Source organism: Ailuropoda melanoleuca, chromosome 9, assembly GCF_002007445.2.
Source record: "Ailuropoda melanoleuca isolate Jingjing chromosome 9, ASM200744v2, whole genome shotgun sequence".
Taxonomy (NCBI): Eukaryota; Metazoa; Chordata; class Mammalia; order Carnivora; family Ursidae; genus Ailuropoda; species Ailuropoda melanoleuca.
This window is the reverse complement of record NC_048226.1, coordinates 23,339,092-23,364,326: the sequence shown is the minus strand read 5'-3', so window position 1 is coordinate 23,364,326 and position 25,235 is coordinate 23,339,092. Positions and strand designations below refer to the sequence as shown.

The 25,235-nt window shown below is 43.9% G+C and overlaps 1 long non-coding RNA gene and 5 other non-coding genes across 8 annotated transcripts; all 6 read right to left on the bottom strand.

Annotated features, from left to right (window-relative positions):
• Positions 1–72: 72 nt before the first annotated feature.
• LOC117803865 lies at positions 73–24,704 on the bottom strand. 3 transcript variants are annotated; one of them, XR_004627992.1, is made up of 8 exons: positions 24,585–24,704; positions 24,152–24,248; positions 22,878–22,995; positions 21,166–21,283; positions 20,729–20,772; positions 19,606–19,787; positions 1,585–1,716; positions 73–168 (listed from the first exon to the last, which is right to left on the bottom strand). It is a non-coding gene; the product is annotated as an uncharacterized LOC117803865 (long non-coding RNA). The 3 variants fall into 3 exon arrangements; XR_004627991.1 differs by having other exon boundaries at positions 19,606–19,723; XR_004627993.1 differs by having other exon boundaries at positions 19,606–19,723; positions 24,152–24,195; positions 24,585–24,698.
• LOC117803876 lies at positions 1,455–1,535 on the bottom strand. The gene has a single exon (XR_004628002.1). It is a non-coding gene; the product is annotated as a small nucleolar RNA SNORD115 (small nucleolar RNA).
• Positions 19,465–19,545, bottom strand: LOC117803870. The gene has a single exon (XR_004627998.1). It is a non-coding gene; the product is annotated as a small nucleolar RNA SNORD115 (small nucleolar RNA).
• Positions 21,017–21,097, bottom strand: LOC117803869. Its single transcript, XR_004627997.1, has one exon. It is a non-coding gene; the product is annotated as a small nucleolar RNA SNORD115 (small nucleolar RNA).
• Positions 22,733–22,813, bottom strand: LOC117803871. Its single transcript, XR_004627999.1, has one exon. It is a non-coding gene; the product is annotated as a small nucleolar RNA SNORD115 (small nucleolar RNA).
• On the bottom strand, positions 24,440–24,520 carry LOC117803868. The gene has a single exon (XR_004627996.1). It is a non-coding gene; the product is annotated as a small nucleolar RNA SNORD115 (small nucleolar RNA).
• Positions 24,705–25,235: the final 531 nt, after the last annotated feature.

Below are 25,235 nucleotides of genomic sequence, written 5' to 3'. Positions count from 1 at the left end.
TCACACTTCCCATGCATACATAAACTTGGACCTGATTACCTTACCAGCAAGTCTTGAAACTCTCGTGCTAAAGTGAATTGGAGTTAGGGCATACTTATTACATCATCCTTGGATGATATCAATTGCTCGAGTCACAGCGTGCCACAGAATGTTTTTCCATATCATTATCTAAGAGGACAAAAAACAGAACTTTTATAAAAGGGAGAACTACATCTCTCTGGTGCATATGAGTCATGCATTTTTTTATTAAGTGAGAAAAAAAGATGTTAGTATTCAAAAAATGATTCATTTCAGAGTTTGGTTCATTGATCAACAAAAAATAATGAGGATGAAACATACACATCATTTGATTTTGGAGAAGCAATCTAGTGCCTTCATGTGGAGTCAAGAGAATTTCATTGATCATCCCTCATCTACGTAGTCAAGAAAGCCATATCACTAATATCTGGCATGGTTTATTGTATATGAATGCTCATAAAGTACTGACATTCTTAAAACCACATAAATCTCAGGTTTTGGATATCAGATATTAGGGCACATGGAAATGTATGCATTGTATTCATTAGCTCGGGAAACCCATATAGGGGTTTCTTTATCAATGGATACCATCTCAACATATATGGGAAAAGCAAATTACCAAATCTTATATTATCTTTTCCATTGTCAGAAGCCTTTAGTGATGATATTTATATCAGTAACCCCAAAGCAGCCTAACATCATTAGAAACATAGCAACAATATATGAAAATCAGTCTATTTGTTTAAATATTCAAATACATCTTTCACACTAGATTGAATACCAAAGAATGAAAAAATCCCTCATTGTTAAAAACACTAAATTCAGGTAAAAATTAAAGATATTTTCTTGGGATCAAATCAAGTAGCACAGTCATACAGTGAGTAGGAAAACTTACATGGATATCCATGTTACTCAAATGAGTAAATCTAATTGCCTTAGAGTGCAACTTTATAAGCCTGAAGTTCTACTTGGAAGGTATTTGTGACCAAGACTAACGCATATCTCAACAGTTTAATGATGCATATCTTGTGACACACCTTACAAATAGGAACAATAAGAGAAAAAGAGTTAAGATGAGCCCCAAATGTGTCAAATTATTAGAATTTATTGACCATTGAGGGGAGGGGGTTGGGGGGATCGGTTAGCCAGGTGATGGGTATTAAGGAGGGCATGTATTGCAATGAGCACTGATTGTTTTATGAAAATAATGAATCATGAAACACTACATCGAAAACTAATGAAGTACAATATGTCAACTACCATAATAAAAAAAAAAGAAAAAATGAAAAGGATGTTATTTGTAATTTGAAGAGAATAGATAAGTTTAGAAATTATAAGTTTCCTTTAAGTGATTTACTGATCAACAAAAAACACAATACCTGTAGAAGAAAAACAAGTATCCTTAAAATCCTGTCCCGGGATTGTAAACCTAAACTGAGCCTCAGTGTGATGCCATTGAACATGACTTTCAGGTAAACAGATCTCTTCAATACAATATGAGGTCTCAAAATTGATGCAGCACAGGATTCCCCAAGCATATATATACTTGGACTTAATTATGCTTACCAAAGATGGACACAGGCATCTATGAGGTCAAGGTGATTAGGATTTTGGTTGCATTGTATGTTGGAATCCCGGCTGATAGAGATTGCCCCAGGGACAGCAAGACCAACAGGGTTCTTCCTCTGGAGTCATTATCTAGGTGGACAGGAATAACAATCATGTCAAAACAAAGCACTTCATCTCTTATGGGCATGGGGCTCATGCATGCTTCTCTTTAATGGACCAATATAATCATTCCTGCAAAGATGACCCATTACATAGGCTATGTGACGTCAATTCACCAAACAAAAGTTTGACAAAGTATGTAAGTTTCTTGGCTTTGGAAAACTAATAGGAGATGTCATGTTGAAATAAGAGCATCTCATTGATCATTTTTGGTATATTTGATCAAGGTGCCATATCAACAACATCTGACATGATCCATTGCATATCAACTTGGATAAAATGAAACAATAGGGATGCCTGGGTGGCTCAGCCTGTTAAGGGTCTGACTTTGGCTCAGGTAATGATCCCAGGGCCTGGGATTGAGTCCCACATGGGGCTCCTTGCTCAGCAGGGAGCCTGCTTCTCCCTCTGCCTGCTGTTCCCCCTGCTTGTGCTCTCTCTCTGACAAATAAATAAATAAATGAAATCTTTAAAAAAAGAAACAATAAATCCATATGAAACTTATTTTCTAGAAAACCAGATAACAATAATTGGAATTGTGTTTTTCTTCAATCTCTCAACCCATTTATGGGAATTTTCAGGGTGTGGCTTATCAACCATTTTTTTTATGTTAACAGTCCTCGTTCATGTCCCACCATCAGCACAAAAATGTAATAATTGGGATGAATATTGCTACTCCTATATTCAAGGATAAGATTATAAATGGTGGAGATAAAACCAAGGCTCAGAAAATTTATTAAACCCATAACTAGCAAAGAAATTGAATAAGTAATGAAAAATCTTCCAAGAAACAAGAGTCCAGAGCTGGATGGCTTCCCAGGGAAACTCTACCAAACATTTGAAGAATTAATATCTATTTTTCTGAAACTGTTCCAAAAAATAGAAATAGAAGGAAAACTTCCAAACTCATTCTATGAGGCCAGAATTATCTTGATTCCAAAACAAAGACCCCCCTAAAAAAGAGAATTACAGAACAATATCTCTGATGAACATGGTTGTAAAAAAAATCTCAATACAATACTAGCAAATCAAACCTAACAGTACATTAAATGAATTATTCACCTTGGCGCCTGGGTGCCTCAGTTGGTTAAACATCTGACTCTTGGTTTTGGCTCAGGTCATGATCTCAGAGTCATGAGATCAAGCCCTATGCCTGGCTCTGTGTTCACCATGGAGTGTGCTTGGGATTCTTTCCTCCTTCTTTTTCCTCTTTCTCCCCTCTGCTCGTCCCCCTTCTTGCTCTCTTATTCTCTCTCAAAATAAATAAATGAATAAAATATTTAAAAAATTATTTGCCATGATAAAGGGGGATTTATTCCTGGGTTCTTGGGGTGGTTCAATATTTGCAAATCAATGTGAAACACCACATTAATAAAAGAAAGGATAAGAACACTATGATCCTCTCAATAAAGGCAGAAATAGCATTTAACAAAATACAGCATCCATTCTTGTAAAAACCCTCAACAAAGTAGGGATACCTGGACATACCTCCACATCATAAAGACCATAACTGGAAGATGCACGACTAATGTAATCCTCAATGGGGAAAAACTGAGAGCTTTTCCTTTAGGGTCAGGAACAAGATGAATGTTCACTTTCAACATTGTCATTTAACATGATACTGGAAGTCATAGCCTCAGCAATCAGACGAGAAAAAGAAATAAAAGGCATCCAAATTGGAAAGGAAGAAGTAAAAGGTCTACTATTTGCAAATTACATTATACTTTATATAGAAAACCTGAAAGCCTCCACCAAAAACCTATTAGAACTGATACATAAATTTAGTAAAGTCAAAGGATACAAAATCAATGTATGCTAAGTGAAATAAGTCAAGAAGAGAAAGACAATTATCATATGTTTTCACTCATTTATGGAACATAAGAAATAGCAGGAAGATTGGTAGGAGAAGGAAGAATGAAGGGGGGTAACAGAAGGGAGAATGAACCATGAGAGACTATGGACTCTGGGAAACAAACTGAGGGCTTCAGAGTGGAGGAGGGTGGGGTATTGGGATAGGCCAGTGATGGTTATTAAGGAGGGCACATATTGCATGGAGCACTGGGTGTTATAAGCAAATAATGAATCATTGAACTTTACATCAAAAACTAAGGATGTATTGTATGGTGACTAACATAACATTACAAAAAATTATTATTAAAAAATAATAAATAAATTCAGAAAACTAAAAAACAAGAGGCATCATTTTACTTATTTTATCATTAAAAAAAAAGAAATGAAACAGCAGGAAAAGAAACCAAGGAATCGATCCCATTTGCAGTTAGGCCAAAAACAAGCAAATAGGATACCTAGGAATATATCTAACCAAAGAGGTAAAAGATGTCTACCCTGAAAACTACAGAGCACTTCTGAAAGAAATTGAGGAAGACACAAAGAAATGGAGGGAAAAAAAAAAGAAACATTCCATGCTCATGGATTGGAAGAACAAATATGGGAAAGATGGAATAAAGATGGTCTCTTGCACAAATTGTGTTGGAAAAACTGGACAGCAACATGCAAAAGAATGAAACTTGGCCACTTTGTTACACCATACACAAAAATAAGTTCAGTTGTATGAAAGACCTAGATGTGAGGCAGGGAAGCATTTAAATCCTAGAGAAAACAGGCACTGACCCCTTTGACATTGGCTGTAGCAACTTCTTACTAGATAGGTTGCTTTTTTTTGTTGTTGTTTCAAATTTTTATTAAATTCTAGTTAGTTAATGTATATGTAACATTGGTCTCAGGAGTAACATTTAGTGATTCATCACTTACATATAACACTGAGTGCTCATCATAATAAGTGCCCTCCTTAATACCCATTTAATCCATCCCCCAGACCCCTCCCTCCATCAGCCCTCAGTTTGTTCTCTATCATTAAGATTCTTTTATGGCATTCTTCCTTCTCTCTTTTTTTCTCCTTTGCAAATGGTTATCTGTTTTGTTTCTTAAATCCCACATATGAGTGAAATCATATGGTATTCGTCTTTCTCTAACTGACTTATCTCACTTAACATAATACACTCTAGCTCCATCCATGTCATTACAAATGGCAAGATTTATTTTTTGGAGGGAGGCTGCATAATATATATATATATATATATATATATATATATATATATATATATATATATCTCACATCTTTTTTATCATTCATCAACTGATGGTCATTTGGGTTCTTTATATATTTTGGCTATTGTTGATAATGCTGCTCTAAACAGCTGGGTGCATGTGCTCCTTCGAATCAGTATTTCTGTATCCTTTGGATAAATACCTAGTAGTGCAATTGCTGGGTCATATGATACTTCTATTATGAATATTTTGAGAAACCTCCACATTGTTTTCCAGAGTGTCTGCACAGTTTGCAATCCCACCAACAGTGTAAGAGGTTTCCCTTTCTCTGCATCCTTGCCGACAGCTGTTGTTTCCTGTGTTGTTAATTTTAGCCACTCTGACAAGTGTGAGGTGGTTTTGATTTGTACTTCCCTGATGATGAGTGATGATGAGCATGTTTTCATTGGTCTGTTAGACATCTGCATGTCTTTTTTGGAAAAATCTCTATTCATGACTTCTGCCTATTTCTTAAATGGATTTTTTTTTCAGTTTGATGAGTTCTTTGTAGATTTTGAATACTAACCCTTTGTGAGATATGTCATCTGCAAATATCTCTCCCATTCTGTAGGTTGCCTTTTAGTTTTGTTGATTGTTTTCTATGCTGTGCAGAAGAATTTATCTTGATGAAGTCCCAATAGTTTACTTTTGCTTTTGTTCCTCCCTCCTCCAGAGGCATGTCTAGTCAGAAGTTACGATGGCCAATGTTAAAGAGATATCTGCCTCTGTTCTCCTCTAGGATTTTGGTTTCCTGTCTCACATTTAATTTTTTCATCCATTTTGATTTTATTTCTGTGTATGGTGTAAGAAAGTGGTTCAGTTTCATTCTTCTGCATGTTGCTGTCCAGTTTTACCAACACCATTTGTTGAAAAGACTTTTTTTCCATTGGATATTCATTCCTGCTTTGTCGAAGATTAGTTGACCATAGAGTTAAGGGTCCATTTCTGATTTCTTTATTCTGTCCCATTGATCTATGTGTCTGTTTTTGTGCCAGAACCATACTGTCTTGATCACGACAGCTTTGTCATATAAGTTCAAGTCCAGAATTATGATGCCTGCAACTTTGCTTTTCATTTTCTTTTTTTATAATAAAATTTTTTATTATATTATGTTAGTCATCATACAGTACATCCCTGGTTTTTGATGTAAAGTTCGATGATTCATTAGTTGCATATAACACCCAGTGCACCATGCAACGTGTGCCCTCCTTAATACCCATCACCAGCCTATTCCCCCACCCCCTCCCTTCTGAAGCCCTCAGTTTGTTTCTCAGAGACCACAGTCACTCATGCTTCATTCCCCCATATGATTACCCCCCTTTCTTTATCCCGCTGTTCTCCTACCGATCTTCCTACTTCTTATGTTCCATAGATGGTAGAAACCATATGATAATCATCTTCTTCTGCTTGACTTATTTCACTTAGCATTATCTCCTCCAGTGCCATCCATGTTGCAGCAAATGTTGAGTAATCTTTCTCTTTGATAGCTGAGTAATATTCCATTGTATATATGGACCACATCTTCTTAATCCAGTCATCTGTTGAAGGGCATCTCAGCACGTTCCACAATTTAGCTATTGTGGACGATGCTGGTTTGAACATTGGGGTGCATATGGCCCTTCTCTTCACTATGTCTGTATCTTTGGGGTAGATACCCAGAAGGGCAATGGCTGGATCATAGGGTAGCTCAATTTTTACCTTTTTAAGGGACCTCCACACTGTTTTCCAGAGTGGCTGTACCAACTTGAATACCCACCAACAATGTAGGAGGGATCCCCTTTCTCCACATCCTCTCCAACAATTGTTGTTTCTTGCCTTGTCAATTTTTGCCATTGTAACTGGCATAAGGTGGTATCTTAGTGTGGTTTTGATTTGAATTTCCCTGATGGCTAATGATTTTGAACATTTTTTCATGTGTCTGTTAGCCATTTGTATGTCTTCATTGGAAGTGTCTGTTCATATCTTCTGCCCATTTTTTGATTTGTTTATTTGTTTCTCGTGTATTGAGTTTGAGAAGTTCTTTGTAGATCTTGGATACCAGTCTTTTATCTTTAGTATCATTTGCAAATATATTCTCCCATTCCGTGAGCTGCCTCCTAGTTTTTTTTGACTGTTTCCTTGGCTGTGCAGAAGATTTTGGCTTGATGAAGTCCCACAAGTTCATCTCAAGAATGTAGGTTATGGGAGATTACTGAATCAATGAAACATTCCAATATCAGAATCATTGGCATTCCTGAGGGGGTGGAGAAAAAAAGAGATCTAGAAGAGACATTTGAACAAATTGTAGCTGAAAACTTCCCTAATCTAGTAAGGGAAACAACCATTCATGTCCAAGAGGCAGAGAGGACCCCTCCCAAGTTCAACCATGACAAACCAATGCCACATTACGTCATAGTGCAATTCACAAATATTAGATCCAAGGATACAGTATTGAAAGTGGCCAGGGCAAAGAAATTTCTCACATACCAAGGCAAAGGTATCAGAATTACATCAGACCTGTCTATACAGACCTGGAATGACAGAAAGTGTTGGAAGGGGCATTTTTAAAGCTCTTTCAGAGAAAAACATGCAGCCAAGTATCCTTTATCCAGCAAGGCTGTCATTCAGAATTTATGGAGAGATAAAGATCTTCCAAAATCACCTGTCATTGACCAATTTTGTAACCATGAAACCAGCCCTGTAAGAGATATTAAGGGGGGTTCTATAAAAGTAAAAAGGCCCCAAGAGCTATACAGAACAGAAAGTCACAATCTATAGAAACAAAGACATTACAGGCAACATGGCATCATTAAAATCATATCTCTCAATAATCACTCTCAATGTAAATGGCCTAAATGCTCCCATAAAATGTCACAGGGTTGCAGATTGGATAAAAAGACATGACCCATCCATTTGCTGTCTACAAGAGACTCATTTTGAACCCAAAGATNAACCTAAAGATACATCCAGACTGAAAGTAAAGGGATGGAATACCATCTTTCATGCCAATGGACCTCAAAAGAAAGCTGGGGTAGCAATTCTCAAATCAGACAGATTGTATTTTAAACCAAAGACTGCAGTTAGAGATACAGAAGGGCACTATATTATTCTTAAAGGATGTATCCAACAAGTGGATATGACAATTATAAATATATATGCCTCCAACAGGGGAGCAGCAAGATACAAAAGCCAACTCTTTTTTTTACATTAATTAACCTTTATTTATTTTTTATTTTTTTTTATTTTATTATTATATTATGTTAGTCACCATACAGTACATCCCCGGATTCCAATGCAAAGTTCGATGCTTCATTAGTTGCGTATAACACCCAGTGCACCATGCAATACGTGCCCTCCCTACTACCCATCACCAGGCTATCCCCTTCCCCCACCCCCTCCCCTCTGAAGTCCTCAGTTTGCCTCTCACAGTCCATAGTCTCTCATGTTTCATTCCCCCCTCTGATTACCCCCCTTTTCTTTATCCCTTTCTTCCCCTACCGATCATCCTAGTTCTTATGTTCCATAGATGAGACAAACCATATGATAATTGTCTTTCTCTGACAAGCCACTCTTAACCAGAATAAAAAGACATATAGATAAAAATGCATTAATAGTAGGAGACCTCAACACTCCACTATCAGCAATAGACAGATCACCTAAGCAAGAAATCAGCAAAGAAACAAGAGCTTTGAATGCCATACTCGATGAGTTGGACCTCATAGATATATATAGAACTCTACACCCCAGAATCAAAGAATACTCATTCTAATCTAATGCCCATGGAGCATTCTCAGGAATAGACCATGTTCTGGGTCACAAAACAGGTCTCAAACGATACCAAAAGCCTGAAATTATTCCCTGCATATTCTCAGACCACAATGCTTTGAAATTGGAACTCAACCACAAGGAAAAATTTGGAAGAAACTCAAACACTTGGAGACTAAGAACCATCCTGCTCAGGAATGACCTGATAAACCAGGAAATCTAAAATCAATTTAAACAATTTATGGAGACCAATGAGAATGAAAACACAACAGTCCAAAACCTAGGGGATACTGCAAAGACAGTCCTAAGGGGGAAATACGTAGCCATCCAAGCCTCACTCAAAAGAATAGAAAAATCTAAAAGGCAGTTTTTATATTCTCACCTCAAGATGCTGGAACAGCAACAGAGGGACAGGCCTAATCCGCACGAGGAAGCAGTTGACCAAGATTAGAGCAGAAATCAGTGAATTAGAAACCAGGAGTACAGTAGAGCAGATCAACAGAACTAGAAGCTGGTTCTTTGAGAGAATCAATAAAATTGACAAACTGCTGGCAAGACTACCGAAAAGAATAGAGAAAGGACCCAACTTAATAAAATTATGAATGAAAAAGGAGAGCTCACAACCTACACCAATGAAATTTGAAGAATTATTTGAAACTTTTATCATCAGCTTTATGCCAATAAATTAAGCAATCAGGAAGAGATGGAGGCCTTTCTGGAAACCTGTAAACTACCAAGACTGAAACAGAAAGAAATAGATTTTTTAAACAGGCCAATTAATTATGAAGAGGTTGAGTCAGTGATAAACAACCTTCCAAATAACAAAACTCCAGTCCCGGATGGTTTTCCTGGGGAATTCTACCAAACATTCAAAGAAGAAATAATACCTATTCTCCTAAAGCTATTTCAAAAAATAGAAACAGAAGGAAAGCTACCAAACTCATTCTATGAGGCTAATATTACCTTGATCCCCAAACCAGGCAAAGACCCCCTCAAAAAGGAGAATTACAGACCGATTTCCCTAATGCATATGGACGCCAAAATCTTCAACAAGATCCTGGCTAATAGAATCCAACAAGTACATTAAAAGGATTTACATCATGACCAAGTGGGATCCATACCTGGGATGCAAGCGTGGTTCAACATTCACAAATTGATCAGCATGAAACATCATATCAACAAGAAAAGACTCAGGAACCATATGATCCTCTCAATTGATGCAGAAAAAGCATTTGACAAAATACAGCATCCTTTCCTGATTAAAACCCTTCAGAGTGTAGGAATAGAGGGTACATTTCTCAATCTCATAAAAGCCATCTATGAAAAGCCTACTGCAAGCATTATTCTCAATGGGGAAAAGCTGGAAGCCTTTCCCTTAAGATCAGGAACACGACAAGGATGCCCACTCTCGCCACTATTATTCAACATAGTACTAGAAGTCCTTGCAACAGCAATCAGAAGACAAAAAGGGATCAAAGGTATCCAAATCTGTCAAAGAAGAAGTCAAATGTCTCTCTTCACAGATGACAGGATACTCTATATGGAAAATCCAAAGGAATCCACTCCCAAACTATTAGAAGTTATAGAACAATTCAGTAATGTGGCAGGATACAAAATCAATGCCCAGAAATCAGTTGCATTTCTATACACGAATAACGAGACTGAAGAAAGAGAAATTAGGGAATCCATCCCATTTACAATAACACCAANATTGGAATTTTCTTAACCAGAGATGGAAAGGGTCTATATTCTAGAAACTACAAATCACTCTTGAAAGACATTGAAGAAGACACAAAAAGATGGAAAAATATTCCATGCTCATGGATTGGAAGAATTAACATAGTTAAAATGTCCATGCTACCCAGAGCAATCTACACTTTCAATGCTATCCCGATCAAAATACCGAGGACATTTTTCAAAGAACTGGAACAAATAGTCCTTAAATTTGTATGGAATTGGAAAAGGCCCCATATCGCCAAGGAACTGTTGAAAAGGAAAAACAAAGCTGGGGGCATCACAATGCCTGATTTCGAACTGTACTACAAAGCTGTGATCACAAAGACAGCATGGTAATGGCTCAAAAAAAAAAAAACATAGACCAATGGAACAGAATAGAGAACCCAGAAAGGGACTCTCGGCTCTTTGGGCAACTAATCTTTGATAAAGCAGGAAAAAACATCCGGTGGAAAAAAGACAGTGTCTTCAATAAATGGTGCTGGGAAAATTGGACAGCTACATGCAAAAGAATGAAACTTGACCACTCTCTCACACCATACACAAAAATAAACTCCAAATGGATGAAAGACCTCAATGTGAGACAGGAATCCATCAAAATTCTAGAGGAGAACATAGGCAACAACTTCTATGACATCGGCCAGAGCAACCTTTTTCATGACACATCTCCATAGGCAAGAGAAACAAAAGATAAAATGAACTTGTGGGACTTTATCAGGATAAAAAGCTTCTGCACAGCCAAGGAAACAGTCAAAAAAACTAAGAGACAGCCCACGGAATGGGAGAATATATTTGCAAAGGACACCACAGATAAAGGACTGGTATCCAAGATCTACAAAGAACTTCTCAAACTCAATACACGAGAAACAAATAAACAAATCATAAAATGGGCAGAAGATATGAACAGACACTTTTCCAATGAAGACATACAAATGGCTAACAGACACATGAAAAAATGTTCAAAATCATTAGCCATCAGGGAAATTCAAATCAAAACCACACTGAGATACCACCTTACGCCAGTTAGAATGGCAAAGATAGACAAGGCAAGAAACAACAATTGTTGGAGAGGATGTGGAGAAAGGGGATCCCTCCTACATTGTTGGTGGGAATGCAAGTTGGTACAGCCACTCTGGAAAACAGTGTGGAGGTCCCTTAAAAAGTTAAAAATTGAACTACCCTATGACCCAGCCATTGCACTACTGGGTGTTTACCCCAAANTAAGAACTTCTCAAACTCAATACGTGAGAAACAAATAAACAAATCATAAAATGGACAGAAGATGTGAACAAACACTTTTTCAATGATGACATATAAATGGCTAACAGACACATGAAAAAATGTTCAAAATCATTTGCCATCAGGGAAATTCAAATCAAAACCACACTGAGATACCACCTTACGCCAGTTAGAATGGCAAAGATAGACAAGGCAAGAAACAACAATTGTTGGAGAGGATGTGGAGAAAGGGGATCCCTCCTACATTGTTGGTGGGAATGCAAGTTGGTACAGCCACTCTGGAAAACAGTGTGGAGGTCCCTTAAAAAGTTAAAAATTGAACTACCCTATGACCCAGCCATTGCACTACTGGGTGTTTACCCCAAAGATACAGACGTAGTAAAGAGAAGGGCCATATGCACCCCAATGTTCATAGCTGCATTGTCCACAATAGCCAAATCATGGAAGGAGCCGAGATGCCCTTCAACAGATGACTGGATTAAGAAGCTGTGGTCCATATATACAATGGAATATTACTCAGCTATCAGAAAGAACGAATTCTCAACATTTGCTGCAACATGGACGGCACTGGAGGAGATAATGCTAAATCACACTAAGATACCAACTTATGCCAGTTAGAATGGCAAAAGTTGACAAGGCAACAATTAACAATTGCTGGAGAAGATGTGGAGAAAGGGGATCCCTCCTACATTGTTGGTGGGAATGCAAGTTGGTACAGCCACTCTGGAAAACAGTGTGGAGGTCCCTTAAAAAGTTAAAAATTGAACTACCCTATGACCCAGCCATTGCACTACTGGGTGTTTACCCCAAAGATACAGACGTAGTAAAGAGAAGGGCCATATGCACCCCAATGTTCATAGCTGCATTGTCCACAATAGCCAAATCATGGAAGGAGCCGAGATGCCCTTCAACAGATGACTGGATTAAGAAGCTGTGGTCCATATNAAGATGCCCTTCAATAGATGACTGGATTAAGAAGTAGTAGTCCCTATATACAATGGAATATTATTCAGCTATCAAAAAGAATGATTTCTCAACATTTGCTGCAACATGGACGGCACTGGAGGAGATAATGCTAAGTGAAATAAGTCAAGCAGAGAAAGACAATTATCNAGACGATTATCATATGATTTCTCTCATGTATGGCACATAAGAACTAGGAAGATCTGTAGGGGAAGAAGGGGATAAAGAAATGGGTGGTAATCAGAAGGGGAATGAAGCATGAGAGACTCTGTTTCATAAAATTCAATGTGAAGCCACATGGTTGTGGACTATGTTTATTGGAAAATTTTGATTAGTGATTCAATTTATTTGCTGGTTATCCAACTGCTAAGGTTTTCTATTTCTTCCTGTTTCAGTTTTGGTGGCTTATATGTTTCTAGGAATTTATTCATTTCTTCCAGTTTGTCCAATTTGTTGCCATGTTGTCTTATATAATATCCTCTTATAAATGTTTGTATTTCTGTTCTGTGGTGTTGGTTGTTATTTCTCCTCTCTCATTTGTGATTTTATTTTTTGGGTCCATTCTCCTTTGTCTTTGATAAGTCTAAGTAAGTGTTTAATTTTATTTTTATTTTTTTCATAGAACCAGCTCCGGGTTTCATTGATCTGCCTTTTTTTTTGTTTTTTTCTATATAAATTTTTTTCTGCTCTGATCTTTATTATTCCCCTTCTTCTGCGGGGCTTTAGGCTTTTTTTAATGTTTTTTTTATTATATTATGTTAGTCATCATACATTACAGTACTTTTTTTAAAAATTGTTTTTTGAGCTCCTTTAGGTGTAGGGTTAGGTTGTTTATTTAATATTTTTCTTATTTCTTAATGTAGGCCTGGATTACTATATATGGTTTCTTAAGACCACTTTTGCTGCATCACGAAGATTTTGTACTATTGTGATTTCATTTTCATTTGTTTCATGTATTTATTCTTTTTCGATTTCCTTGTTGATTAACTCATTGTTTAATAGCATGTTGTATAACCTTCATGTATTTGTAGTCTTCTCCAATTTTTTCTTGTGCTTCATTTCATGTTTCATAGTATCATATGAAACATATGATTTGTGAACTAGTATGTAACCTATTCTGGGGTATGTTCCATGTGCATCTGAAAAGGCATGTGTATTCTGTCACTTTAAGGTGGAATGTTCTGGATATATATGGTAAGTCTATTTGGTCCACATTCAAAACCATTGTTTCTTTGCTGATTTTCTGCTTAGGTATCTGTTCATTGATATAAGTGGGATATTTAATTCCCCTACTATTATTGTATTATTATCAATGAGTCCCTTATGTTTGTTATTAATTGTTTTATATATTTAGGTCCTCCCTTTTGGGAGCATAAATATTTACAAATGTTAGATCTTTCTATTGGATAGACTCCTTTTTTATGATGTAGTACCTTTCTTCATTTCTTGTTAGTTTTTGGATTAAAATCTAGTCTGTTGAATGTAAGTATTGCTACTCTTTCTTTTGATGTGCTATTGCATGGTTAATGTTCTCCATACCTTCATTTTCTTTTTTTTCATTTATTATGATACGTTAGTGACCATACCATACAGTACATCATTAGTTTTTGATGTAATGTTCTGTGATTCATTGCTTCCATATAACACCCAGCACTCCATGCAATATATGCTCTCCTTAATACCCAACATCGGGCTAGCCCATCCCCCTCCAAAACCCTCAGATTGTTTCCCAGAGTCTAGAGTCTCTTGTGGTTCATTTTCCCCTCTGTTTACCCCCACTTCATTCCTTTTTTTTTAATGATTTTTTTTTTATATTACGTTAGTCACCATACAGTACATCCCCGGATTCCAGTGTAAAGTTCGATGCTTCATTAGTTGCGTATAACACCCAGTGCACCATGCAGAACGTGCCCTCCTTACTACCCATCACCAGGCTATCCCATTCCCCCACCACCGTCCCCTCTGAAGTCTTCAGTTTTTTTCTCATAGTCCATAGTCTCTCATGTTTCATTCCCCCTTCTGATTCCCCCCCTTTCTTTATCCCTTTCTTCCCCTACCGATCATCCTAGTTCTTATGTTCCATAGATGAGAGAAATCATATGATAATTGTCTTTCTCTGCTTGACTTATTTCACTTAGCATTATNTCTCCTCCAGTGCCGTCCATGTTGCAGCAAATGTTGAGAATTCGTTCTTTCTGATAGCTGAGTGATATTCCATTGTATATATGGACCACAGCTTCTTAATCCAGCATCTGTTGAAGGGCATCTTGGCTCCTTCCACGATTTAGCTATGGTGGACAATGCTGCTATGAACATTACCCCCACTTCATTCTTCCCTTCCTTCTCCTACTGATCTTCCTGCTATTTCTTATGTTCCATAAATGAGTGAAGCCATATGATAATTGTCTTTCTCTGCTTGACTTATTTCACTTAGCATTATCTCCTCCAGTGCCGTCCATGTTGCAGCAAATGTTGAGAATTCGTTCTNATGTTGATGCAAAAGTTGGGTAATCATTCTTTCTGATGGCTGAGTAATATTTCATTGTATATATGGACCACATATTTTTATCCATTCATCTGTTGATGGGCGTGTCAGCTCCTTCCACAGTTTTACTATTGTGGACAATGCTGCTGTGAACGTTGGGGTGCATATGGACCTTCTTTTCACTACATCTGTATCTTTGGGGTAAATACCCAGTAGTGCAATTTCTGGGTCATAGGGTAGTTCTATTTTTAACTTTTTGAGGGACTTCCACACTGTTTTCCAAAGTGGCTGTACCAACTTGCATTCCCACCAACAGTGTAAAAAGATTCCCTTTTCTCCACATTCTCTCCAACATTTATTGTTCTTGCCTTGTCAATTTTTGCCATTCTAACTGGTGTAAGGTGGACCATAACCTCACTTTCAATCTGGAGGTGTCTTAATGTCTAAAACGAGTCTCTTGTGCACAGCATATAGATGGGTCTTGGATTTTTATCCATTCTTACACCCTAGTTTTTCCATTTCAGTGTTTAGTCCATATCCACTCAGTATTTATTGGCAGATATGTATTTAATGCCATTTTATTACTTTTTGTCATTGTTTCTGAAGATGCTCTCTTTTCCTTTCTACTCTTTGTCACTTTTGGTCTTTCTTTTCTATTCAAAGAGTCCCCTTAAATATTTTTTTTTCAGGGCTGAGTTAGTGGTCATGAACTTCTTTAGTTTTATTTGTCTGGGAAACTCTTTATCTTTCCTTCTACTGTGATAGATTTTGTGGGTAGGGTATTCTTTGCAGTAGATTTTTTCCATTCAGCATGTTGAATATATCATGCCACTTTCTTCTGGCTTGTCAAGTTTCTGTGGATATATCTACCGCTAGCTTTATGGATCTTTCCTTGTAAGTTGGGTACTTCTTCTGTCATGTTGCTTTAAGATTTTTTTCTTTATCACTATAATTTGCAAATTTAAATAGGAGAGGTCATGCTGTTGGCCTGCTTTTGTTGATTTTAATGGTAAGTCTCTATTTCTCCTGGATTTGGATGTCTGTTTCTTTCCCCAGATTGGGGACGTTTCCAGCTAATATCTCCTCAAATAAATTTTCTGCATTCTTTTGCCTCTGTCCTTATTCTGGGCACCTATAATACAAATGTTATTACATTTTATGGAGTCACTGAATACCCTATGTCTATTCTTGTGTTCCATAATTCTTCTTTCTTTTTTTTCAGCTTCATATTTTCCCATTATTTGTATTCCATATCACTTAATTATTCCTCTGCTTCTTCCACCCTCATGGTCATTATATCCAGTCAGTTTGGAATCTCAGTTGTTGAATTTTTAATTTCTGACTCTTTTTAAACTCTTTTATGTCTGCTTTAAGGCCTCCCTGGTGTCTTCTATGCTTTTCTCAAGCCCAGTGAGTATCTTGGTGATTATTGCTTTAAATTCTCCATAAGCTGTATTACTTATATCTATTTTGATTAGATCTCTGGCCATGACCTTATCTTGTTCTTTTTTTGGGATGAATTACACTGTCTTGGCATTTTGTCTAGCTCTCTGTCTCCTTCTCTGAATTAGAAAACCTTGTTATGTTTCCTGCTTCTGAGAGTAATGGCTTTGTTAAGAAGAGATCATATGATATCCAGGCTGCTTCAGGGAGTGTCTTTGCTGTGTGATGCATGCACTCTGTTGTTGTGTTTTGGCTACTCTATCTTGCAGGCCAGTCATTTGTAAAGGCTCTTCAGTGGGTACTGTTTAGAACTTGGTCAGAGTGGGTGAATTTTAACTCAGTGTGCTCTGGTATCCATGTTAAATGAGATACGATGCTATTTGTGATAGCACTGAGGCTTTGCAGAACTCTATAGCCAGAAGATGTGGTATGATTGGGGGTTTATGCTGGTCTTTTAAGGAAGGGGTTAACCACACTGGAAGTGAGGTAGATTTGAACTACAAAGGGCAGTGTTGGCACAGGAAAGGTGTGTGTGACCTGAATAAGCAGGATAGGCAGTCACTGTAGGCATTGTGCTATTTATATAAGGTGGTTCTGTGTTTATACTGAGGGGTGGGGAAGGGAAACAGTGCCAGCCGGCTCCTCTGTCCCTGGAAAAGGGTCTTAGTGCTTGCTGTCCTCAGGGAAGCACTCTAAAGAGAGCAAATTATCTCCTCCATGAGTCTCAGGTATTTTTCAGTCACTGTCTTCACACTGTCTGACTCCAGGTTTTTTCCTGCTTTCTCTCCAGGAGCAACAGTGCCATCCATATTCTATCCCAACCAAGCCGGCTATCATTTAAAAATCCAGACTTTAGGTACAGGGTGTGGGCAAAGACCTGTCCTGGGCTTCTGGGGAGGGATTCAGTGTGCTGAGACCAAGGGAGATTTAACAACAAAGGACAGCCTTGCCAGACCACAGGGTCCTAGCATGTGGAAAAAGCAACGATGCAGCTAATTTCAGGGATGGGCTGCACTTGGCAGGTGACTCTGCAATATTGTTGAAGGGTGTAGAAGGAAAGAGAAATCACTGGATCCTTTGTACCCTGAGAGGCCACTCTGTGAAAGTGACCTGTCACAGATATGGTCCAAGAGGATCAAATAATCTCCCACAACTGTGCCCAGGTTATACTCAGACCCCACTATTTGGCCAGGGTAGATTGCTTGCCTTTACTCCAGAAGAAGGGCAGTGCCCTCAAATATCAATCACAAAAAAGCCTGCAGAATATAAAACTACAGTCCTGAAAACCATCTGGTTGCAAGCATGACGGAAATGGGCCTCTAAGCTTTTCCCAGGCAATGTATTGGTGGATGTGTTTCTCTATGTGATGCCAAGAATATTTCACTCTCTCTTGCCTTTTTTATGTGAGAAGCCCAAACTGCCCATGATTTCAGTGATCCATTTTTACCAAAATCGCATCTCAATGCATCCTACTTTTTGCCATGTGGCCTCCTCTGTCTAGCTGCTGTGGAGAAGGATCAGTCAGTACCTATACTGAATTCCTGTTAATTCAGTATGATTTGATGATTGTCTAGTTGTGTTTCAGTCAGAGATAACAATTGGATATTAATCATCCAGAAATCTGCAGGAAATCTGACAGGGATCTTCCAGAAAAAAAAGTGTTGCTTGAAAGGAAGTGGAAAGCACACCTCAGGGGCTGACATCCCCTCTTCAGAAAGCTGGCTAGGGTAATCAAGCAGGGAAGCTATGGCTGGGAAGCCTCAGTAGAGGCAATTTCCTGAAACACACAATGTGGATACCATGGGCACAGTCTTGCTTCAACACACCTCACCAGAAAAACAAATTGCACCCAACATACAGTGACATGTCATGAAACAGACCTGCATCAGACAGAGGGTGCTCAACCTGAGCACTTGATTACAGGGGGTGAGGAATGTAGCAGGAGGCTGGAAACAGAATGGAGAATTACCTGATATTTGAGAGGGTGTTAGCTGCATAGCAAAAATTACAATTCCAGTAGAAATGCACAGAACAAGAGTGGAAATACAATAAAATCATCAATGGTCATCAAGGACCTGAGCCACCAGGAAAGGCCTTCGAACCTACCATTCTCATCTAAGGCATTCAAATAACTCCAGAGGATTCAATTAAATGTCATTATAGAGGTAGCCAGGGAAGATGCCCACCACCACATGCTTAAAGACACAAGCAGAAGAGGGGTGATAAGCAAGGGCTGCAAAACTGAACCAAGGGGTCCTACACTCATTGAGGGTCGGGTGCATGTGACAGGTGCTCTGGCCTGTGCTGCCTGGGGCAGCCTGCCAAAGGGACGGATCTACAGGTACAGCCTGGGCCCAGCAGGACAGCTGCCAATTGCCCAAAGGGGCCCATGTCCACCATCTCAATGGGCCCATGGGGCAAGCCGTGAAGCAGCAGGACAACGTCAGCTGTAGGCGGGCTGATAGTGGTGTCCCTGCACTTTCACGTCCTCATCAGGGACCCAGCCTGCATTTCCTTTCCCCTCCATGTGTTTTGGCCCATGGGCACATGTCCCAGGGGAAGTAAACCCTCCCCAGAAGACAGGGGCTTCCACCCCAAAGCCAGTGCCACTGTCACTGACACCATCACCACCTCTGCCAACCTAACGTGGGCCCCCATAACCCTCCATGATGGCCTGGGCAGCTTCGGTCCAAGCCCACAGGCTTCCACTCACCTCCCATGGTGGAGGTCGTGCTGACACCCTGGCCACCAGGCATGCTGAAAGACATGAGGAGACCAGGGTGGCTAAGCAAGGGCTCCCAGGGGGGCATCCTGTGAGGAAAAATGTGTCGGTGCGTAAGGCTGAAGGCCTGTGCATCTCTTGGGCCCCTGGAGGCCCACGTTCAGGCCACAGCCAAAGCTGGGACACTTGAGGGATTGGTCGCCTCGAGCCCCAAAGTGCAGCACACTCCCAGGTCCAAAAGGATGTCCAGGTTTCTGACCCCAGGATGGTCCCCTCCATTGGGCCTCAGCGTAATCCTATTGAGCATGATTTTTAGGTCATCATCTCTCTTTGAGACAATATGAATTCTCATCATTGACCCAAACAAGGCAGTGGCAACAGGTGCGTGCATGCTCTCCCACCCTGCCTGGAACATGCTTACCCGGGGGTGCTTCCTGTAGAGCAGGATGTCCTGGGGGCACGAGACATTGGACCCCTTCCCAGGGTTGGGTCCAGCAAGCCTTGGGCCTCAGGGTGGCATCTTCGTCTGGGCACAGGGTCTGGGGAGAGAAGGGTAGGGGAGGCGAAGGAAGGAGCAGGGTGCAGGTTCACTGATGCCTGGACCTGGAGGCCAAAACAACGGAGAGCATGGCCCCTGCAGGCGCTGAGCCCAGCTGAGGTAGCCCCCAGTAAAAGGCCAGCACACAGGCTTCCCAAGAGGTACCAGGCTGGGAGCACATAGTGCAATGTGAAGGGTGTGGGCCTGGTAGGTAGGGCAAGGCCCTCGCCCTCCCACGGATGGGGCCATCTGTGGCACGTGGAGCTAGGCCCGGCCCTCTAGGACACGGGGAGCCAGTGCCCCTGGACTCCTAGGGTCCCCAGGGTCAAGGAATGGCTCCTGGACAATGACCTGCACCACACCAAGGCATGCTGCCCACTGCCCGCCATAGAGGAGGGCCCTGTGCCTGCACCTGCTGGGCCTTTTCCCTGGGACCACTGCCTGAGGTTTGGAGTGCCTCAATGAGGGACCCAGGGCCATAGCCTGCTGCACCCAGGGACTCGCAGTTTCCCCGCCTAGGCCTGTTCAGCCTTTCCTGTCTCAGGGGCCCAAGGGATGAGGGAGAGATGCTCCACAACTGCCCTAAGGAGTCCCAAAGTCCTTGGGGACTCCCTCCAAGGAGCAGGGTCAGGCAGGGCCCAGGCCCAAGTGGGAGAGCCTCCAGTGGCCCAAAGGGGCCCATGTCCACAATCTCGATGGGTCCATGGGGCACCCCCTGAGGCAGCCCAGCAACGTAAGTTGCAGGCGGGATGACAGCAGCGTGTCCGCACTTTTGGGTCCTCATCAGGGATCTGGTCCACCTTTCATTTCCCCTCCATGTGGCATGGCCCACGGGTGCATGTCCAAGGGGAAGTAAACTCTCCCCAGTCAACAGGGGCTCCCACCCCGAAGCCAGTACCACTGTCACCACTGCCACCATCACCACCTCCGCCGACCTAACATGGGCCCCCTAACCCACCGTGATGGCCTAGGCAGCTTTGCTCCAAGCCCACAGTCTTCCACTCACCTCCCATGGTGGAGGCTGCGCTGACACCCTGGCCACCAGGCACTCTGAAAGACATGAGGAGACCAGGGTGGTTAAGGAAGGGCTCCCAGGGGGCATCCTATGAGGAAGAGTGTGTCAGCGGGTAAGGCAGAAAGCCTGTGCATCTCTTGGGCCCCAGGAGGCCCACATTAAGGCCACAGCCAAAGCTGGGACACTTGAGGGATTTGTCTCCTCAAGCCCTAAAGTGCAGCGCACTCCCAGGTCCAAAAGGATGTCCAGGTTTCTGACCCCCGGACGGTCCCCTCCATTGGGCCTCAGCGTAATCCTATTGAGCATGATTTTTAGGTCATCATCTCTCTTCAAGACAATATGAGTTCACATCATTGACCCAAACAAGGCAGTGGCGACAGGTGCGTGCATGTGTGCATGCTCTCCCACCCTGCCTGGAACCTGCTTACCTGGGGGTGCTTCCTGTAGAGCGGGATGTACTGGGGGCACGAGACATTGGACCCCTTCCCAGGGCTGGGTCCAGCAAGCCTTGGCCCTCATGCTGGGATCTTCATCTGGGCACGGGGTCTGGGGAGAGAGGGGTGGCAGCTGTCAAAATGCCTAGCTCTGGGGCACCTGGCCCTGCAGCCAAGAGTTGCCTGTCCTGAATGCCTGGCACCTTGTGGCAAGGGTTGAGGGCAGCGCGCACAGGGTGGGGGAGACGAAGGAAGGAGCAGGGTGCAGGTTCACCAAAACCCGGACCTAGAGGCCGAAACAATGGAAAGCATGTCCCCTGTGGACACCAAGCCTGGCTGAGGTAGCCCCCAGTAGAAGGGTAGCACACAAGCTTCCCAAGACGTACCAGTCTGGGAGTGTGTAGGGCAGTGTGAAGTGTGTGGGCCCAGTAGATAGGGCGAGGTCCTCACCCTGCCACGGATGAGGCCATCTGTGGCAACCAGAGGTAGGCCCGGCCCTCTAGGACATGGGGAGCCAGTGCCCCTGGGTTCCCAGGGTCCCCAGGGTCAAGGAATGGCTCCTGGACAATGACCTGCACCACACCAAGACATGCTGCCCACCTCCCACCATGGAGGAGGGCCCTGTGCCTGCACCTGCTGGGCCTTTTCCCCAGGACCACGACCTCAGGTCTGCTGTGGTTCGATGAGGGGCCCAGGGTCATCGCCTGCTGTGCCCAGGGACTCGCAGTTTCCCCGCCTAGGCCTGGTCAGCTGTTCCTGTCTCAGGGGCCCGAGGGATCAGGGAGGGGTGTTCCGCAGCTGCCCCAAGGAATCTCAATGTCCTTGGGAGTCGGGTGCATGTGACAGGTGCTCTGGCCTGTACTGCTCAGGGCAGCCTGCCAAGGAGCGGGGCTACAGGTACGGCCTGGGTCCAAGCAGGACAGCCTCCAGTGGCCCAAAGGGGCCCACGTACACCATCTCAATGGGCCCATGGGGCATGCCCTGAGGCAGCGAGACAATGTAAGTTGCAGGCGGGATGACGGTGGCGTATCTACACTTTTGGGTCCTCATCAAGGACTCGGCCCACCTTTCATTTCCCCTCCACGTTTTATGGCCCATGGGCACACGTACAAGGGGCCATTAATCTTCCCTGGACATCAAGGGCTCCCACCCTGAAGCCAGTGCCACTGTTGCTGCTAACATTGCCTCCTCCGCCGCCGACCAGATGCAGGCCCCCGAACCCACCCCAATGACCTGGGCAGCTTCACTCCCAGCCCATAGGCTTCCACTCACCAAAGATGGTGGAGGCTGGGCCGACACCCTGGCCACCAGGCATGCTTAAAGACATGAGGAGACCAGTGTGGCTAAGCAAGAGTTCCCTGGGGGGCCTCCTAAGAGGAGGAATGGGTTGGCGGGTAAGGCCGAAGGCCCACGCATCTCTAGGGCACCTGGAGGCCCACAGTCAGGCAACAGCCACAGCTGGGAGACTCGAGGGGTTGGTCACCCCAAGCCCCAAAATGCAGTGCTCTCCCAGGGTCCCAAGGATCTCCAGGATGCAGACCGTGGCAAGGTCCCCTCCATCAGGCCTCAGTGTAATCCTATTGAGCATGATTTTTAGGTCATCATCTCTCTTCGAGACAGTATGAGTTCTCATCATTGACCCAAACAAGGCAGTGGCGATGGGTGCGTGCGTGCATGCTCTCCCACCCCACCTGGAACCTGCTTACCTGGGGGTGCTTCCTGTAGAGCAGGATGACCCAGGGGCACGAGAGCTTGGACCCCTTCCTAGGGCTGGGTCCAGGAAGCCTTGGCTCTCACACTGGGATCTTCATCCGGGCACAGGGTCTGGGGAGAGAGGAGCAAGCCAGCTGTCAAAATGCCCTGCTCTGGGGCACCTGGCTCTGCAGCCAAGGGCTGCCTGTCCCGAACGCCTGGTGGCACGTTTTAAGTGCTGAGGTCAGTGCGCACTGGGGGAGGTGAAGGAAGGAGCAGGGTGCAGGTTCACCAATGCCCAGACCTGGAGGCTGAAACAACGGACAATGTGGCCCCTACTGGTGAGGAGCCTGGCTGAGGTAGCCCCCAGTAGAAGGGTAGCACACAGGCTTCCCAAGAAATAACAGGCTGGGATCACGTAGCGCAGTGTGAAGGGTGAGGGCCCGGTAGGTAGGGTGAGGACCTCGGCCTCCCACGGATGGGGCCATCTGTGGCACCCGGAGCTAGGCCTGGCCCTCTAGGACATGGCAATCCAGTGCTCCTGGGCTCCCAGGGTCCCCAGGGTCAAGGAATGGCTCCTGGACAATGACCTGCACCACACCAAGGCATGCTGCCCACCCCCCGCCATGGAGGAGGGCCCTGTGCCTGCACCTGCTGGGCCTTTTCCCTAGGACCATGGCCTCAGGTCACCAGTGCCTCGATGAGGGGCCCAGGGCCATCGCCTGCTGCTCCCAGGGACTCACAGTTTCCCCACCTAGGCCTGGTCGGCCTTTCTTGTCTCAGGGGCCCGAGGGATCAGGGAGGGGTGTTCCGCAGCTGCCCCAAGGAATCTCAATGTCCTTGGGAGTCGGGTGCATGTGACAGGTGCTCTGGCCTCTGCTGCCTGGGGCAGCCTGCCAAGGAGTGGGGCTACAGGTACGGCCTGGGTCCAAGCAGGACAGCCTCCAGTGGCCCAAAGGGGCCCACATCCACCATCTTGACGGGCCCATGAGGCACACCGTGAAGCAGCACAACAACGTAAGTTTCAGACGAGGTGATGGTGGCATGTCCGCACTTTTGGGTCCTCATCAGGGACCCGGCCCGCCTTTCATTTCCCCTCCACATGGCATGGCCCATGGGTGCACGTCCACGGGGAAGTAAACTCTCCCCAGACAACAGGGGCTCCCACCCCGAAGCCAGTGTCACTGTCGCCGCCTCCATCGCCACCTCCGCCAACCTAACGCGGGCCCCCCAAACCCACCGCGATGGCCTGGGCAGCTTCGCTCCAAGCCCACAAGCTTCCACTCACCTCTCATGGTGGAGGCTGCGCTGATACCCTGGCCACCAGGCACTCTGAAAGACACGAGGAGACCAGGGTGGCTAAGCAAAGGCTCCCGGGGTGCGTCCTGTGAGGAAGAATGTGTCAGCAGGTAAAGCTGAAGGCCTGTGCATCTCTTGGGCCCCAGGCGGCCCACATTCAGGCCACAGCCAAAGCTGGGACACTTGAGGGATTGGTCTCCTCAAGCCCCAAAGTGCAGCACACTCCCAGGTCCAAAAGGATGTCCAGGTTTCTGACCCCCGGACGGTCCCCTCCATTGGGCCTCAGCGTAATCCTATTGAGCATGATTTTTAGGTCATCATCTCTCTTCGAGACAATATGAATTCTCATCATTGACCCAAACAAGGCAGTGGGGACGGATGCTTGCGTGTGTGCTCTCCCACCCCGCCTGGAGCCTGCTTACCTGGGGGTGCTTCCTGTAGAGCAGGATGCCCCGGGGCACGAGAGTTTGGACCCCTTCCCGGGGCTGGGTCCAGCAAGCCTTGGCCCTCATGCTGGGATCTCCTTCTGGGCACGGTGTCTGGGGAAAGAGGGGTAGACCAGCTGTCAAAACTCCCTGCTCCTGGGCATGTGGCCCTGAAGCCAAGAGCTGCCTGTCTTGAATGCCTGGCAGTTTGTTGCAAGTGCTGAGGTTGGCGCGCACAGACCGGGGGAGGCGAAGGAAGGAGGAAGGTGCAGGTTCACTGATGCCCATACCTGGATGCCAAAACAACAGACAATGTAGCCCCCCACGGGAGCTGAGCCCAGGTGAGGTAGCCCCAATTGGAGGCCAGCACACAGGCTTCCCGAGAAATACCAGGCTGGGAGCACGTAGCGCAGTGTGAAGTGTGAGGGCCTGGTAGGTAGGGTGAGGCCCTAGCCCTCCCATGGATGAGGCCACTGGTGGCACCCAGAGCTAGGCCCAGCCATCTAGGACACAGGGAGCCAGTGCCCCTGGACTCCCAGGGTCCCCAGGGCCGAGGAATAGCTCCTGAACAATGGCTTGCACCACACCAAGGCATGCTGCCCACTGCCCACCATGGACGAGGGCCCTGTGCCTGCACCTGCTTGGCCT